The sequence below is a fragment of the Sus scrofa genome, chromosome 13, assembly GCF_000003025.6.
Source record: "Sus scrofa isolate TJ Tabasco breed Duroc chromosome 13, Sscrofa11.1, whole genome shotgun sequence".
NCBI classification, from domain to species: Eukaryota; Metazoa; Chordata; class Mammalia; order Artiodactyla; family Suidae; genus Sus; species Sus scrofa.
In genome coordinates, this window is record NC_010455.5 from 9,359,477 (window position 1) to 9,374,135 (window position 14,659).

The following is a 14,659-nucleotide window of genomic DNA, read 5'->3' on the forward strand; positions in this document are numbered from 1 at the left end:
TACCTACAATGGAATACTATTCAGCCTTAAAAGGAATGAAATTCTGATAGATGCGTATATGGCACTGATAAAACTTGAAGGCACTTTGCTCAGTGAAATAAGCCAGACACTAAAGAACAAATCTTACATGATTCTATTTATTTGAGGTACCTGGTATCGTCAAATTTATAGAGATAGAAAGTAGAATGATGGTTGCTGGGCACCATGAGATACAGGGATAGGGAGTATTGTTGAATAGGGACAGACCTTCAGTTTGGGATGATGAAAAAGTTCTGGAGATGGATAATGGTGTTGGTTGTGAAGTAAGAGTTTAACTAGAGAAACAACCCCCCGACACCACCACCGCCTGGGGCTGAGGAGGCAGCTAGGTGCCTGACAGCAGCTTTGCGGCCCAACCTTCTTATAATCTTGTAGCAACTACATGTCTTACTTATGTCCTTGCTAGCAGCTCCACTAGCCGTGCTCCAAGCATTGCTTATCAGTTTCACTTTTGAAATCTTGTTTACTCAGCTTCTTAGGCAGGAGCACTGTCTGCTCAGGGAAGGCGGAGGGCCAGGCTACTTGCGCAGGAAAAACAAGACCCAGAAGTCTGTATTGTATAAAAGACCTGGTGCTCAGACTCTGGAGGTGACTCCTCTGAGCCCACACTGGTGCTGAATAAACCTGGCTATTCCGCCTCTCTGAGTGCCGCTTGTCTCTTTCCGCTGCCACGGTTTCTGCAACATTTCCTGGTATGTTGGCCAGGAAGCTAGCAACCAAGCTGGCCCCTTGTGCCACCGTTGTCAGAGAGCCAGGGAAGGCGGCAGTTGCCAGTTTGGTGACAGACAGAAAGCGGCGCACTGGCTGTTTTGCTGGATCCCAATTCTCACTTGGGCCATCCCGGCCCCAGCTCATGCCACATCCCAAACAGACTCTGAAAGAGAGTGGGAATAGGTTCCAGGATGGGACGTCAGACTGGTAAGTGCCTGGGGACATATACGCAAGTCAGGACCCACTATACCACAGAAGGAGAGACTGGTCACCCCTCAGTGACCAGAGGGTCACTCAGGATAGGATTTGTTCCCTCGGGATCAAATGGCCTGTCAGTTCTGGTCTGCGTGTATGAGTGACTGGAGAGAACACGAGCCCGTGCTCCACTGTCTTCTGACTATAGAGACTTAGTGGGTCCTATGTGGTGACTTCTTAAGGTTTTAAGGCCGTGTCAGGCTCTGAAGGTTCTCTTCCCTCCCAAGATTAGTCTGGGTTCTGGGTTTATACAAACCAGCCACAGCTAAGAGGCACCTTAAACCCCCAAGGCGGGGGAGGGGGCAGTCAGGTGACCAAAAGTGAGTGCTCCCCCTACTGTTTGTCTTTCAACATCGTCACATGGTGGGAATTCACACAACGGTGAATCAGCTTCAAAACCTACTGTCTTAGAGTGTATGGCTAAGAATTTTGAGAAAGGATTCTCTGGATATTATGGTGTAAAACTGAGTTCTGGAAAACTGCACTCTCTGTATCCTAGAGTGACCCTCCTTGGGGGTCAGATGGCCCTCAGAAAGGAACTTAGATATGCCAACGGTTCAAGCAGCATATGTTATAACAAGAAGACCCTGGACACCCAGACCAATTTCTATACATCAATCAATGGTTAGAAGTTGCCCAGTTAAGGCCACCTTGGGTCTTAGTTCTGCGTCACAGACCAGGGACAGTGCAAGGTCCTAGTAGCCCAGTCCAAAAAGAAAACTTTACCTCAAGAAAAGGAGCCACCTATTTTTCAAGGAGAGGTGGAGGACTTGCCCCCTGTGCCACCTCCCTATGTGTCTGTAGGTTCCCAGTTGCCAGACAGCCCACCACCTTCTGTCTCTCCTCTTCCCAAAGACCCTGAGGCAATATCACCCCTACAGCTGGATTCACCAGAACCAGTGAGCAGGCATCTCCAGTCGGCCCAGGGAGCAGCTGCCCCAGCACTACAAATGCCCTTGTGGGAGACACGGTGACCACAGCATATCTCCCCCAATGAGACCATACAAGAGGGGGGACCAGTCTTTTACTACCAGCCCTTTTCCATGACAGACCTCCTCAACTGGAAGCATCATACCCCCTCGTACTCTTTAAAGCCTCAGGCACTGACTGACCTCTTAGAATCAATTTTCCAGACACACCGCCCCACTTGGGTAGACTGTCGGCAGCTCCTTCTCACTTTAACACTGAAGAGCACTGATGAATTATAATGGAAGCCTTGAAATGGCTCCAGACCAGTGCCCGAGGGGATCAACTGGATGTGGAAAGCTGGGCAAGGGAAGTCTTCCCAGAGGAGGGGCCCCTCTGGGACTACAACACCAAAGGGGGAAGAAATAATTTGGAGAGATACTGATAGGCCCTTGTACAGGGGGTAAAGGCTGGGGCTAAAAAGCCTACTAACATGGCCAAGACCACTGAAGTGCTGCAAAAGCCAGATAAAAGCCCAGTTGACTTCTATGAGAGACTATGTGAGGATTTTTGAATCTTCACCCCTTTTGCTCCTGAAGCCCCTGAAAACCAGCAGATGGTCACTGCAGCCTTCATGAGCCAGCGACAAGGGGACATCTGACACAAGCTCCAAAAGTTAGAGGGCTTTACAGGCATAAATGCTAAACAGTTGTGGGGGATAGCAACCAAAGTGTTTGTCAACTGTGACCAGGCAGCACTAAAGGCTGGGTGTCAGGTAGCAGAGATCTGTAAAAAACAAGTCAAGTAATTTGGCTTTAACATCATGTGGGGCTTATGAATTTTGGGGACTGAAAGAAAACACACAGTTTGTGCCATCCTGGTCCCTACCACCCACTGGAAGGTTCGTGAGTTCCTAGGGGCAGCAGGATTCTGCAGGATATGGATCCCTGGGCTTTCAGACTTAGCCAGACCTCTGTATGAAGCCCTAAAAGGAGGAGAAAAGGTTCCCCTTGAATGGGGACCAAGCCAGGAGACAGCATTTCAGGCAATCAAGACCAAACTCAATGAAGATCCAATGTTACGACTTTCCAATGTAACCAAAGAATTCAACCTCTTTGTTCAAGAAAAATGGAATGGCCTTGGGAGTCCAAACCCAAGAATTCTGGCCTTGGCAGAGGCTGATGGCATTATTTTTCTAAGCAAATCTATTCAGTTGCGGCCAGTTGGCCTCCCTGCCTCTGAGCGCTGGCAGCTACCACCTTGTTAGTAAGGGAGGCTGACAAGTTGACTCTGGGACAGAACCTCAGTGTTAAAGTCCTGCATTCAGTTGTGACCCTGATGGACAATAGGGGCCACCATTGGTTCATGCATGCACAAATGACCCAGTACCAAGGGTTACTACGTAAAAATCTGAGGGTAAAGCTGGAAGTTGTATGAACCCTGAACCCAGCCACCTTTCTAGCAGATGAAGCAGAGTCCCCAGAGCATAACTGCTTGGAAGTACTAGATGAAGTGTTTTCCAGCAGGCCTGACTTAACCGATAAACCACTTCAAAATCCAGACCTTGTTCTGTATACTGATGGCAGTAGCTTCATGGAGGATGGAAAAGGGATGGCAGGATATGCTGTGGTGTCTGCCTTAGAAGTGATGGAAGCAGAAGCGCTTCTTCAAGTTTGGTCAGCGCAGAGAGCAGAATTATGAGCATTAATCAGAGCACTAGAGTTCAGCCAAGACCAGTGAGTTAATATCTATACTGACTCACAATATGCCTTTGCAACTCTACATGTCCACAGAGCCTTATATAAGGAGAGAGGACTCCTTACTGACAAAGGAAAAGGGATCAAAAATCAGGCTGACATCTTAAAGCTCCTAGAAGCAGTATGGGAGCCTAAAGAAGTGGCAGTTATCCACTGCAAAGGCCACCAAAAGGGAGGTGACCTGGTGGCAAAAGGAAACCGCAGCGCTGATGCAGCTGCCAAACAAGCAGCCCAGGGGCAACCGCCATACAAACCCAAGGTCCTGCTGGGCCCAGAAGTGCCAACTGTCCCCAAGTACTTTCCAGAAGAAGAAAAATGTATAAAAGAGGAAGGAGGAACCAAAACTAAGACAGGATAGTGGGTCACACAGGACCACCAGGTTTATGTTCTGGAACAGCTGGCCTGCAAACTAGTCCACCAGAAACATGAGCTAACCCACATGGGCAAAACTGCCTTAGAGACCTTACTGGGTCAGTACTACCTCATTGCACGTCTTCCCACACTCTACTCCTCCATCTCCCAATGGTGCATAACCTGTTTGCAGAATAATCGCCAGGGACCTAGCAGACCAGCTGGGACACAACACTGTGGACTGTCCCCATTTGAAGATATGGAAGTGGAATTCACTGAAGTCACCCCATGCAGGGGATAGATACAAATACTTGCTAGTTTTTGTCTGCACCTTTTCAGGGTGAGTAGAAGCCTTTCCAACCCAAACTGAAAAGGCAAGGGATGTAACCAAGGCACTCCTGGGAGACATCATTCCCAGATACGGAATGCCTCTGACCATTGGGTCAGACAGTGGACTGGCATTTGTGGCCGAGACAGTGCAGCAAGTAGCGAAAGCCTTACAGATCTAATGGAAGCTACATTCAGCCTATTGCCCTCAAAGCTCAGGAAAAGGAGAACACATGAACTGAACCCTTAGGCAGGCTCTATCGAAGTTATGTTAGGAGACTGGCTTGCCCTGGGTAGATATGTTGCCAGTGGCCCTCCTAAAGGTGAGATGCTCACCCTGAGTGAGGGTAGGATACTCGCCACTTGAAATCTTATATGGAAGGCCGCCTCTGCTGATCAGTTTGAGAGGAAACATCAGAGAATTGGGAGACTCGGATTTACATAAACAACTGCAAGGATTGGGGCTCACTATCTCACAAATACACAAATGGGTCACAGATAGAATACCTGTACCTTTAGGCATAACAGTGTACCCCCACAAACTGGGGAACCAGGTGTGGATAAAGAACTGGAGAAAGGAGCTTTCAAAGACAGTATGGAAAGGGCCCCATACTGTAATCTTAACCCCCCCCCCCCACTGCTCTACAAGTAACAGGAATAGATGCCTGGATCCATCACTCCAGAGTTAAATGGGCTGGCCCAACTGATGACTGTGGGGGATGGAAAGCTGCCCTTGATTCAGAGAAACCTCTACACCTGACAATACAGAGGGGGAGACAATGACCTCAAAGCCCTCCTCTGACCACACCAGAAGCCTGAGGAATTGGCTGTCTGGTGATGTCTGTTGTTTTCTATAATTGATCCAGTCCCCCTTGACCCTGTCAGGATCCATTCGCATGGGTGCAGATGCACCCTGAACATCAGGAGGAGGGAATGAAGTAAGAATTTTAACTAGAGAACCACCTTCCCCCCACCCCCAACCCCTGCCCCAGCACTGAGGAGGCAGTTACATTCCTTATAGCAGCTTTGCTTGCCCCATACCACCCTTCTTGTAATCTTGTAGCAACTATGTGCCTTATGTCCTTGCTAGTAGCTCTGCTAGCCTTGCTCCAAGCATTGCTTATCAGTTTCGTTTTTGAAATCTTGTTTACTCAGCTTCTTAGGCAGGAACACTGTCTGCTTGGAGAAGGGGGTAGGCCTAGCTGCTTGCACAGGAAAAACAAGACCCAGAAGTCTGTATTGTATAGAAGCTACCCAGAACAAAGACCTGGTGTTCAAACTCTGGAGGTGACTCCTCTGAGCCCGTACCTGTGCTGAATAAACCTGGCTATCCAGCATCTTGGAGTGCCACTTGTCTCTTCCACTGCCACAGTTACCAACAGTTGCACAATAATGTGAATGTACTTAACCCTAATGACTATGAGCTTAAAATGATTAAAATGATACATTTTATATTTTTTTGCCACAATAAAGAAAGGGAAAATTTATCTGTTTTTATTATTGCCACTCTCCAGCAATTTTAAACACTGTCAGCAAAATAACTCAATTCCCCTCAAATCTTTCCCTTAATCCTAAAAAATTGCTACAATTACTGCTGAAATTCAAGTAGAGTAAATTACATACATATATGTATATATAAGCATACATATAATTATGTAATTATATTTATATATGACCTATAAATATACACATGTGTATACTTCCAATTATCACATTTTTTAAAATTATATTTCAATAAGCCTTACAGTCTACACAGAAGTTAATTTAGGAAAATCTTGGTCACACAGCCTCCAACATATGTGGACTCAGCTACACATGCTTATTTTAAGAGTAAGTCCCTACAATTAGAAATTATCCAGGCACCGTTCCTGCCTCTCACTCTGTGACATTAATAATTCTGCATTTAAACATTAGGTTAGACTATTACATTTAGAATGGATGGGCAGTGGGTCCTGCTATATATAGCACTGGGAACTCTGTCTAATCTCTTGGGATGGAACATGATGAGGGAAGACATAAGAAAAAGAATGTGTGTCTATGTATGACGGGGTCACTTTTCTGTACAGCAGAAATTGAGACAACACTGTAAGTCACCTGTACTTTAATTAAAAATAAATAATAGGTTTGAAACCAAACATTAGGTTTGAAGTTAACAATAACAAAATAATGATTGTGAAGACAAAAAAATGGAATTTGGGTAACTTCAATCCTAGCATTCTATATGGCCACTTGGAGTTTTATTTACGTTTAAAGGCTTAAAACAGTACAAGAGAATAAAAACTGTAAGATATAATATTTTTGTTTGGTAAGTGCAAACTTCCTTCTCCTCTCTCTCTTTATATCTATACACACATATATATTTTACTTCCTCATTATTCCTGAAAATGTTATTGAAATACAGGAGAGGTGAGTGGTATTGAAAAATAGCCTACCTCCGGATATCAAATACACAAGAGCAATGCCCTCATAAATGCAATGAATGAATGAATAATAAATTCAAAATGTAGATAATAATGTCAGAAGTATATCATCTAATTCCCAATTGAAGTAAGTAAATCATGGACTTTTGGAGGAATTTATTTTTAAAAATTCAGGGATTCTATCAAATAACAAGACCTCTCTGGAGTTGGAGAAAGAGACTTCACACACAGAAACATCACAAAGTAATAGCATTTGAAGAATTTTTTCTTTTCCATAGTCAGGTAATATATGTTCTGAAGTATCAGCCATGTTTATGAATTCTCCTGCATGTTTCTACACTAAGAAATACACACGCACACACACATTTTTCTGCAGTTTCCAGAACCATCCTGCTGACAGAATTGATATTTTAATGCCAATTCTATTTTCCATCTTGAAGAGAACAGCGAAGTTACCTTGCCTGGAAGGACCTGGGTCCCTTCTCAATGTACAGAAGAAAACTGGGCTAGCATGGAGAGATTAAACAGATTTCAAACCTCCTGCTATCCCCTCTCCTCATACATACACTCCAGGATAAACTTTAACCAATTAAAACAATCTGTAAAGCAAATGACTGGCTGCCTCCCACTTCAGCTTCTTGAAGCATGTGGTGTATAAACTTTAATTGCTTTTTCTTTTTTTTTAGAGACGACCGACCGCAGAGGTGAAATTGCTCTGTACACAGATCACATTGCTGGTTTATTTAGTTCTCTTTCAGTTTCTTTAAACAGTTATTATTTGCCTACAGTGAAAGCCTGCAACTCTAAGACCAGATAACATCGCCCAGGGGTCAAAGCTAACACTGAGCAGTGCACAAACTTCTCTGCTGTGTCCCACCAGAAACAAAATCTCCATTCATAAACCAGTGTGGATACTTCCCTTAAACCACTAGAGAGAGAAGGGCAGCCCCAAACCCCAGCCATGAGCCTGGTACTGATTTGAAGAACAATATGTCAGGCAATGTTTGTTTTTGGCTTGAGAGGGACTTTCTTCAGTTGGTAACCTACTGTGTTTCAAATGCACATTTAGAGAAGTTTTGTTCTTAGGCTCTGTTTTATTCTCAAAAAGCACAAACACCACTTAAAAAAAAAAAAAAAAACCAGTGAAATATACTCACAGTTCCTGGGGTGCAATTTAAATATGCTTTTAGTATTTCTTCCAGAAATTCACATAGAGTGTAAAATGATTCGCACAGCTTGAATTTCTTTTTTATTGACATAGAATTAACTCTGCTGACTTGATAAAACAAAACTAAATTAAGCCAGAATTACATTAATTTTGTTTAAAAAAAAAAGAAAAAAGTAGCTGCTTCAGTTAAGATAGCCTTAGTGGAAATATCCATTTTATGCTTTATTTAACTCTGTGAAGTTTCTCACTCATTTAAGTCCAAGTACTCAAATGCTTCATTTGGATTTTTTGTTAGTTTGTTTACTAATTTATTTGGCAACAAAGCAGTTTGGCTGATCCTCTTTGTCTCCTTTTTATGACTTCAAACCTTCCAATATGCGAAGATCATTTCATTTGGGCTCACTAGGACAGACATTAAAAAAACAAAAACAAAAAACAAACCAACAAAAAACCCCAAAAAAACAGAAAACAAAAAACCCAGCTGTGGTATAGTAACTTCCATTTCCCCTTGAATGCAAAGAATTCTTATAAATATATAATCAACAATACAGATTAACAATCCAACTCCTCCATTTCCTCTTTTTTCCTTTGGCCACACCCATGGCTTACACAAGTTCCTGGTTCAGACTTGGAACCCACACCACAGCAGTGACCCACAGCAGGGACGATGCTGGATTCTTTAACCACTAAGCCACCGGAGAATTCCATCGTCTTCTCTCCTTAATAGAACACTTCTGTCAGGATCTACCTTGGAATATCCTGTTCCATCACTGCCCTTCATAGCTAATCAAGATTTTTCTCCCTCCTCATTCTGAGAAAAGCATTTCATGAAAAAAAGCAGAACACGCACCTGGCGTCGCTTGGCCCCCAAGGCAGATATTCACTGCCACAACAAGGTGCAACAATCTTAACACATCAGAGTATCAGTATCAGTATTGTGTATTACTTATTGGCCTGTGGTCTTGGTCTTATTCTTGGCTACCTGTCAAGTAGTGCAGGTGGCCCTCTGCTGGGTAGAGTGGGGCAACTCAGCTCTGTTCTACCCTGGCCCCTGTGTATATACGCCTTTTCTATCACCCAACTTAGCATCTTAAAGCAACACATATTTCTCATCTCACAATTCTAAAGGTGAAAAGTCTGAGTTATCTTAGCTGGTTTTTCTGTTCCAGGTTTCTCAACACTGAAATCAAGCCATCAGCCACCAAGGCTCTTATTGTGAGACTCTTGGAAGAATCCACTTTGAAGTTCATTCACCGTGTTGGCAGAATCTATTTCTTTATGGTTGCAGAATGGAGGTCCTTCTCCCCTGCTGGCTATAGCTCCTGGATGCTTTCCTTTGGTTCTCACATGTGGGCTCCTACATCACAGAGCCAGAAGCAGTGAGCTTCCTGCGCCTCACGCTTAGAAATCCTTAGCTTCCCTTCCTGCATTCTCTTTCTTCTGCCTATTTTTCCACCCATCTTCTGACTCCAGCCTGAGAACGTTCTCTGCTTTTACATCGTGATCACAGATAACCCAGGACAATAATCTCCCATTTTAAGGTACACAACCTGAATGACACAGACACCATTTTTGGTATCATAAGTTATCCACAGGTTCCAAATCTTTGGCGATTGTTCTACTTACCACACCTAAGAATTCTGTCCTGTTGTGGCAGAGGAGTGAGGGAGGGTTAACACACTCGCACAAGTCCTTTTTAATACTAAAATAGCTAGATCCAGTCATACGGTCCAGCCCAGGATCAGAGTGGGAGGGCACTTCAGTTATGTGGCAAACGAAGTGGATGTAGGGAGGATAATTAACTGGGGTCATTGTGATATCTACTACAGCTTCCTAAAGACAATAGAGACACACATTGATTAGTATAGGTACGACAGTGTTAGACCTCTTAACCATCTCTAAAAACCAGATGGTGGACAGGAGTGTTGTCTTTCCAACCTGTAAGTAGTCCATGATGAGAGCATCCTGTACATTAGCTTTAAGGCACTGTGAATGACTAGTAGTCAAAGACTCTACTGTATCTTGTTCCACAATAATGCCTGGCATATGGCAGATGTTCAAAATAAAAATAATACTATGCTAATATTATGCACCAGAAACTCTACTAAGCAAAAAACATATGTTAAATTCTAATGATTGTATGGGGTAAACACTGTAATAGTCCCTGCACCTACATATTTCAAAGAGGGTAAAACTGAGGCAAAATGTTATGAAACTTGTTTAAGGTCATACAAGTAGTAAGTGGTAGAGTCAGGATATGGACCTGGAAAGTAAATGGATGCTTGATAAAAAGGAAAATCTGTATGACATTTTAAAAATCCTTTTAAAGTGCAGGATCACTTTGAGTTTCTGGAAAAAAAAAAGTGCAGTGGCAATTTTGATTTTTAAAACACCTGAGAGTTTGCACCACTGGATAATAGCCACACATATCATGGATAGATTCAACTAATCATCAGTCATTTGTTGAATGCACTCCATGTGCAAAGCTCCCCACTCACTGCTATGAGCTACTGAAGATCAATCACTGTTCTCAAGACCACTCAATACTTCGGGCTATCCAAGCCCCAAACACCAGTGGGTACAAGGAAGCTGCTCAATAAATGGGGAGTGGGAGTTCCTGGTGGCTTAGTGGGTTAAGTATCTGGTATTGCACTGTTGCAGCTTGGGTCACTGTTGTGGCAAGGGTTTGATCCCTGGCCCAGAAACTTCTGCACATCATGGGTATGGCCAAAAAATAGTAGTAATAATAATAATAATGAAACAAATAAAATAAACAGGGTTTAGCTGGATAAGACATATACATGTAAAATAAATAACAATACCATAGCAAAAGTACACAATGTAGGAAGGTGACTAAAACTAGAAGACTGCAGAGGTTAAATACACCTTCACAGAGCAGGGAACAGGAGTGTAGGCATGAAAGAGGGCTGGAAAGGGTACAGGGCTCCTATTGGAGGGGCTATTTAATGACGAACGTTGGAACTTTATTTGGAAAGCAATGAATTTCAAGATCTGTGTCATGTTTGTTCTTTACTCCTCTGTCTTCATGCATTCATTTACTCATTCAAAACATATTTACTGATTGTCAAGATTTATCAAGGTTTTGAGAATATAATGAAAAATTATACATACAGATCTCATGGAAAATTTAGGTTGGTGGAGAGACTGACAATGTGCAAACCAACAGACACATTAAATAATTACAGATGGTACTACGTGCTGAGAAGGGAATTCATAGGATCCAGGGATAGAGAATAATAGGGATGGTGGGAATTCTTTAATTTTTAATTTTTTTATTTTTTAAAAATGTCATTGGATTATAGTTGACTTATAATGTATTAGTTTCAGGTGTACTATAAAGTGAATCATTTATACATATGCATATATTCATTCTTTTTTCCTCATATAGGTTATTACAGAATATTGAGTAGATTTCCCTGTGCTATATACTCTGTCCTCATTCATTATTTATTTTATATATAATAGAGTGCATATGCTATTCCTATCCTTCTAATTTGTCCCCCCTATGATTTTCCCTACAATAACTATGTTTGATTTTGAAATCTGTAAGTTTGTTTCTGTTTTATAAATAAGTTCTTTTGTATTATTTTTATGAAATTCCACATATAAGTGATATCATATGATATTTGTCTTTCTCTGTCTTACTTCACTTAGTATGATAATCTCCAGGTTCATTCATGCTTCTGCAAATGGCATTATTTCATTCTTTTTTATGGTTGAGTAATGTTCCACATACGTATGTACTACATCTTCTCTATCCATGCCTCTGTTGGTAGACATTTAGGTTGCTTCCATGTCTTCATCATTGCAAATAGCACTGGTGAATATTGGGGGCCACGTACCTTTTCAAATCATGGTTTTTTCTGGATATATGCCCAGGATTGGGATTGCTGGATCATACGGTAGTTCCATATTTAGTTTTTTAAGGAATCTCCATACTGTTCACCACAGCAGTTGTACCAATATACAGTCCCACCAACAGAGTAGGAGGGTTCCCTATTGCAGGAATTTTTTTAGATGACATGATTATCTTAAGCCCCAATGAGAAGGTCATTTTCGCTGGAACATGAGAGGGAGGCAGCCATGGGAAGTGCTAGGGTAAAACCACTCCAGGTGAGAGGAAAGCAACATAAAAGATCTGGAGACCACATGACTCCAAAGCACCTCTGCTGTCATCTAACATGTCTTGGGGTTTTGAATGTTTCATTTGAAATACAGTGAAATATTTAAAAGCCAGTGCTTTGCAGATGACCAGGAATCTCTTAGCCCTAGCTGTCTTCTCCAAAATGACTTCTGTCCTCATGACTTGTCACACTTCTGTGATCCAACATACTTAGCCTGAACATTCCTAGACACCAGTATTTTTTCTTTTTCTTTTTTCTTTTTTTTTTTTTTTTTTTTTTTTTGGTCATGCCTGTGGCACAGGGAAGTTTCCTCACCAGGGATCAAACCTATGCCACAGCAGTGACTGCACCACAGTAGTGACAATACTGGATCCTTAACCCACTAGGCCACCAGGGAACTCCAAGACCCCAGTTTTCTACTGGAGACTCTGCCTCCTGCTGATATCTTCCCACATGAATGTATGCAGAATGAATGTGCCTAAATTCTTATGCCTATGGTTGGCTTAACTGAAGTGAGACCCATGTCTCTCTTGGTTGGGTCTTTTCAATGCCAAAGTCTTTTCTGGATGGATGCCAGATTCTGTCTATCATTATACTATGTCAGGTTAAGCTTGTTCCTGGACTTTTCTCACCAATGTTTTCTCAGCTACAGTGCGTGAGGTTGATTTAGGATATCTGCTTCTCCAACTGGTGATCCCAACTAAGGGTCCCAATCACATTTAACCCTGCAGTATCATGATACATTAGGAATGGACCTGTAGGGAAATAATGGATGATTTGTGGCAGAGATTAAATAAGAAACTCCTTGATTTAAGGAAATTTACTTTGTGACTATGTATGAGATGGACAAGGGACAGGAAGTGGGAAGGAAGAGAATTTCATGGGTGAAGTTAAACAATTATCTAAGTGAGAGGTGAAGAAGGCTGAGCCAACAAAGTGACACATGGAGGAAAGAATGAGTCAGGACATATATGAATGAAGAGAACCTGTGGTAACATTACATCCTGGTACCCAAGATGGTTGGACTTAACAGTTAAGTCAAATATATGTTTTTAATATGTTGAACCATGTTGAAATATTGTTCTTCAGATCCTTTTGGCAGTTAAGTTGAAGCACTTAACTCCTGAAGTTAAGTACTCTGACTATAGAAGTGTGAGTCTAAGTGATTTTGTAAAGTCCAGGTGATGGGAGGTTCTCCACATCCTCTCTGCCCTCCTGAACCTAGAGAACCTAGAGGCAGGTTTTGTTTGCAGGTACCATAAGCACAGAACAGCCTGGAACACTGGGCCTCCACCAGAATTACCTCGGAGAGGAACTTGGATATCCATGGAATATTGTGTGTTCTGCTACACCACTTTTTCAGGGGGAGGCAGAAGGAGAAGAGATGATTTCTGCAGCAGAACCTAGCCTAGGCTGTAAAATACATATTTTATCAAAAATTATTTTACTTCTTGGCAAGTATGATCCGAAATATACATGCCACCCCCCTTGACTGCCAGCCAGATTCTCACTTACTCAATCATTCCCTGTTTCTTCTCTCAGAAAACTAGTGCATGTTTTTTTGTTTGTGTTTTTTTCAATGTCCTAAATAAAATAAACCTTTATAAACATCAGATGTTTTAACATCATGCAGTATGCTTCTTTAATTTTCTATATACATCTCTCATTTCTGAAGTATGACAGTCTTTAAATATTTCTTGGATCAGATCTAGTAACTCTTGGGAAAGATAGAAAAAGAAAGCTTATCTTCATGCTTCCTTTTCTTTTCCAGTTTCTTTATAGACTAAATTTCAGAGTGGGCCTGGCAATTTTATAACAGATCTTGATCTTTCCCTCGGGCCACTGGTGACTTGAGATCTCTGGGATTTGAAATAAGCCAAAATTTTGGATTCTTTTCTGAGGTTAATTGTCTTTCTAGTTAAATCTGGAAACAAATTCTTTGTTAAAATCCTTATTTGGGAAAAAAATATTGTTAGACAATAAACTATGAGACACACAAATCTGTATTTATCCTCTTCAAAACATCTTAACCATGTACAGTCCTGAAAACCTTTATATTTCTTTTTAGGTAATGGTTAAATAGCTTTTCATTGCCGTATTTTATGTCACTAGCTATTTCAAGCATTAGAAAATGCTTGGCATTGTGCATTAGAATTATTTTCTAAAGTATGTCAACACATTGTCAATTGACAAAAATGACACCATATATCTGCCATGGTAAGGAAAATCCCAAAGGAAATGTTGAATAAAACTGGGAAAAAATGCAATATACAATTTACTTTGATCTAAAAATGCAGGTAGATTTTGTAAGTTGCTAATGTTTTTGTATTTTAAATCATATTCTAAGACTCACTGAAAATTTAGGAGATGAAATTGCCTAGCTTATAGCCAGAGAACTATTCATAAAAATGAATTTTGTGAAAATTGCATTATAAATGCACATGGACTCAGACCTGATTTAATAGCCCCCTTTTTATAACACTCATTCCTTTTTTTAATGGAACACTCATTTTCCATGTGAGATGAAAATATTACTAGATTATCTTTGACCTCTTTGTGGCTAAGTTGGCTGTGTAAGGT

General features: G+C 41.6%; 1 pseudogene; it reads right to left on the reverse strand.

Annotated features, from left to right (window-relative positions):
• Positions 1-975, reverse strand: part of LOC100520638 — a 73,695-nt pseudogene extending 72,720 nt beyond the window's left edge.